Below are 4858 nucleotides of genomic sequence, written 5' to 3'. Positions count from 1 at the left end.
GGCGAGAATCCGTCTCCACACCACGTGCTCTCACCACTGGTGTCCCCCAGGGCTCTGTTCTAGGCCCTCTCCTATTCTCGCTATACACCAAGTCACTTGGCTCTGTCATAACCTCACATGGTCTCTCCTATCATTGCTATGCAGACGACACACAATTAATCTTCTCCTTTCCCCCTTCTGATGACCAGGTGGCGAATCGCATCTCTGCATGTCTGGCAGACATATCCGTGTGGATGACGGATCACCACCTCAAGCTGAACCTCGGCAAGACGGAACTGCTCTTCCTCCCGGGGAAGGACTGCCCGTTCCATGATCTCGCCATCACGGTTGACAACTCCATTGTGTCCTCCTCCCAGAGCGCTAAGAACCTTGGCGTGATCCTGGACAACACCCTGTCGTTCTCAACTAACATCAAGGCGGTGGCCCGTTCCTGTAGGTTCATGCTCTACAACATCCGCAGAGTACGACCCTGCCTCACACAGGAAGCGGCGCAGGTCCTAATCCAGGCACTTGTCATCTCCCGTCTGGATTACTGCAACTCGCTGTTGGCTGGGCTCCCTGCCTGTGCCATTAAACCCCTACAACTCATCCAGAACGCCGCAGCCCGTCTGGTGTTCAACCTTCCCAAGTTCTCTCACGTCACCCCGCTCCTCCGCTCCCTCCACTGGCTTCCAGTTGAAGCTCGCATCCGCTACAAGACCATGGTGCTTGCCTACGGAGCTGTGAGGGGAACGGCACCTCAGTACCTCCAGGCTCTGATCAGGCCCTACACCCAAACAAGGGCACTGCGTTCATCCACCTCTGGCCTGCTCGCCTCCCTACCACTGAGGAAGTACAGTTCCCGCTCAGCCCAGTCAAAACTGTTCGCTGCTCTGGCCCCCCAATGGTGGAACAAACTCCCTCACGACGCCAGGACAGCGGAGTCAATCACCACCTTCCGGAGACACCTGAAACCCCACCTCTTTAAGGAATACCTAGGATAGGATAAAGTAATCCTTCTCACCCCCCCTCCCCCTGAAAAGATTTAGATGCACTACTGTTCCACTGGAGGTCATAAGGTGAATGCACCAATTTGTAAGTCGCTCTGGATAAGAGCGTCTGCTAAATGACTTAAATGTAATGTAAATGTACTGTTCTCAGACGGGCCAATGGGTAGATTTACACAATAGAAATACAAATTAAATCTATCCCCTACTGTTCTCAGACAGGCCAACGGGCAGATTTACACAATAGAAATACAAATGAAATCTATCCCCTACTGTTCTCAGACAGGCCAACGGGCAGATTTAATACCACATATTTTTACTTCACTATCGTTAACTTGTCATTCGTATATATAAATTTAGTCAAGAATTCATACTCACTCGGTCATACTGATCAAAATTTGGTTAGACTATACGACAATATGCAAAGTTTGATTTAACAGGTTTTGCTTACCTTGTTTAAGGTCGACCCTTGTGATCAGCTTCCCGAGTTGAGCAGAATTGTTGTCCTCCCCCGAATGTCTTCACCTGTCCTCCGCGAACCGTCCTTCCACCAACTCGCCCCCTCACACCCACATCAACCACTCTGAACTGGGTCGTTAGTTAACCATCCTCTTGCTACCATTTTGTTGATGATGGGATATGTAGATAGGGCGAGTCGGTCAAGGATCGATTCGGACAAGGTGGTCAATTATATGACAAGCGACAGTTTATTCAGAGTAAAGATATCTGGTACAACGTATACGGGCTCTGTTCATTTGGCTCACAAGGAACCAGCAAAAAGAGCCCCGATAACAGATTGCAAGCATGTTAAGTACAGTACAGAAAAGTGGGTTGAGTCTGAAAGTCCCCCTTTTGATTGGCCACAGTTGAGGTGTTGTCTTCTTGGATTGGTCCTGTTGAACCGTCCGTCGTTCCTCCGGGTCTCGTCGTCTCGTTCTCAGTCACACAATGTTCGGCTAGGAAGGAGATTTTGTGTGTGCGCTGGTTCCTGTCTCACACTGTTCAGCTAAAAGGGAGGTTTTTGGTGTGTGTGTAAAAGGGAGGATTTTGGGGTGTGTGCTGGTTTGTTCCTGTTACTCAAGGTCGGGAGTGTCAGTGCAGCTGGTGTTTGTCACGAGATAGTGTTATCAGTGCTCAGTAGTAAGCCAGAGAGTTACAACAGCTTCATTATTAATAAGGCTAATATATTGCCAGGCATGCATCAAGCTAGAATTTCATATTATCCTAACACTTTCCAGACAGCATCCCTGTAGAATCTGGTAGTGAATAGGATGATGATACCCCTGGGTCTTGAATCGTTTTGCTGTTGCTTCTTGCCGAGGCGATGTACAACGTCGATGGTATCACCAACTTTGTTCTTCCCTCGCCCCTTTCCCTGCAAGTGTATACTCGTCAGACGTCATGATACATCATCAGAAGTGTCCACTTAATTTGAGGGCTGAGGGGATAGGGTGTGTCTTTTAAGTGTTTGGACGGAAAGTCAGATGACCGTTCAAAACAAATGTTCCAGTCTGAGATTTGTTCCGAGTTCCCAGTTGTCTTGAACGCAGCATCAGTAATTTCCGGTGGACAGTTACACGCCCTGCGACTGCCTCGCTGTGCTAGCTTCTACTACCACTATGTGTCGCAATGGTTCATTTTCTCCGTGAGCCACTGTTGGTAGCTGTACTGTAGGATTTGGACTGGGCATGGATTAATGTCAAGCTTCTTTCTACAGACTTTTCCAGTACACGAAAAACGGACTCTTGGCGGCAGTAAGAAATCCATCACCGCCCATTCAACATAGCCTCGATTTACTTTTTTGTATTACTTAAACAAAATCACTTTTTGGGGTTCTCATACACTTACACCGATATTTTTATTCTTGCTTTTACAGTCGCTAAGAATATATTTGGTTGTGATCTTTGCAAAATAGCTATTTTGGATGCATCAGTTGTAAGGTAGAATGCTAATGCTCATTGCTATAGGCTGTAGCTAATGCTAGCCACTGGTTTAAGTATAACGCAGTTGAATTGCGATGATGATACAAACATTATATTACGCAGGACATTCATACGTGCCTTAAAATTGAATTAAATTCCAAAACGAGTGTGAAATTATGATTTTTTTTGCTGGCGTTCTATAAGAACTCCCCTTGTTCTGCCACCAATTTGCCCGGATCGCCCTCCTGCGCCAATGTTTGCAAACACAGAAAGGTGTTAATGAAAGTCGATTTTTCTGCATTAGCGCTGTTGTCGCTTTCAGATGTTTTCATGCTTTGCTTTAAAAATAGTATATCTTTATTATTATTTCACTTTTTACTGTTTTTTTTGGGGGGGGGGGGGGATAATATCACGCATTGTACATTACATCACATTTACATTATTACTTTTTATTTTAGCCTACTTGGTAAATATTTTCTTCTTCTTGAACTGCACTGTTGGTTAAGGGATTGTATGTAAGCATTTCACAGTAAAGTATACACTTGTTGGATTCGGCGCATGTGGCAAATAAAGTTTGATTTGAACCCCCCCAAACAAATTGTTAAGAGAATCAAAAGTCAAGAACGTCCCATTGTTCACCCGTTCCACGTTTCGTGTATGCAGTTCTTCTCCTTTCAAGTTCCGTTCTAATTTGTTTTTAAAAAATGTTTCGCTGGGAACCAATATATTTTCAATTCCAGGTTTTCCATCATAGTACAAGCACATACTGTACTGTCTTTGGTACAAGTCTCTCGGAGCGACCAGGCTAAACTGCTGTTCTCATGCCCGTGTATGTGTCTTTCTACCTATTCCTATTAATAAGTAATACACCACCACAGTTTGAGCCATGATTGTGATGTACCTGTCGGTATTGAAGTTGTGCATTCCTCTTTGGCAAAGTAATATTTCAAGTTTGGGAAGTGTTTTTGAGCTGTGGATGTATGTGGGTCTAAACTGCGCATGCCTATTTGCCAAATCGGTCTCTAATTTTTGTGAAATGCAGACTACTTATAAAGTACAAAAAATAAACGTTTAATTTCGTTCAGCAGGTTTTTTGTTGTTGTTGTTGTAAACTGTAAAGCGCCATTCCAGACGTCAATGCTGTAACAATCAGGAAGTAGTGTATGCTATATTACCCAGAGTCCCCTTCGCATGTGTATTTGGAAACGGTATTTGATTTTTTTATCGTAATTTCACCCAAAATATTTACATATAGAGTTACATGAACATGGTAGTGGACGCCTTATTTATGCGTCTATATCCACACGTTATTGTTGTGCGCAACAATATTAATCCGTTACCGGGAATGATAGTGCCGCGAATCTAGATGGTTTCACCCCCCTTTCCATCGGTAGTACACTCTGGTTTCTCTTCAGATCGCATAAATCTTTCGCCTTTTACTAAAGATTTCCGTGGAGAGGAACATTATGAGTATCAACTAATTTTTTGATGCCCGGCTTCACGGCTGGGCTTCCTACACTTGTTTAAATATAATCGTGATACACGAGATTTAAAAAGTTCGTCACGCTTGTAATTAGAGGCGTTGGACACTACATGCAATACGTTGTATTGGAGATGTGTTCAACGTGCAGTTTCATTCAGAGTTTATCTACCTAAAGAAATATGTGATTTGGAACACTTGATTAAGTAGCCAGAACGCTAGAGACATATAGTTGCTGAAAGTGTATGTCTTGCTATATTTATTGCTAAGCCCACTATGAGCGTCTTGATTGGCACAGCGTTTTATTTGTTTTTTAAAAATCATATAATTATCATTTATTTATTTAACCTTTATTTAGCTAGGCAAGTGAGTTACGAACAAATAATTATTTTACAATGACGGCCTACCAAAAGGCTGGTTTAGAAACTCTGTAGTAATACCACTACATTGAGGAACGCTGTCTTGGTCAT

The 4858-nt window shown here is 43.7% G+C and overlaps 1 non-coding gene across 1 annotated transcript; it reads left to right on the top strand.

Moving 5' to 3' along the window:
• The first annotated feature begins 4303 nt into the window (after positions 1 to 4303).
• On the top strand, positions 4304 to 4419 carry LOC115123386 (U5 spliceosomal RNA). The gene has a single exon (XR_003862597.1). It is a non-coding gene; the product is annotated as a U5 spliceosomal RNA (small nuclear RNA).
• Positions 4420 to 4858: the final 439 nt, after the last annotated feature.

Source organism: Oncorhynchus nerka, linkage group LG16 (genome assembly GCF_034236695.1).
Source record: "Oncorhynchus nerka isolate Pitt River linkage group LG16, Oner_Uvic_2.0, whole genome shotgun sequence".
Taxonomy (NCBI): Eukaryota; Metazoa; Chordata; class Actinopteri; order Salmoniformes; family Salmonidae; genus Oncorhynchus; species Oncorhynchus nerka.
Note: the sequence above shows the minus strand (reverse complement) of the source record. Positions and strands in the feature narration are given on the sequence as shown.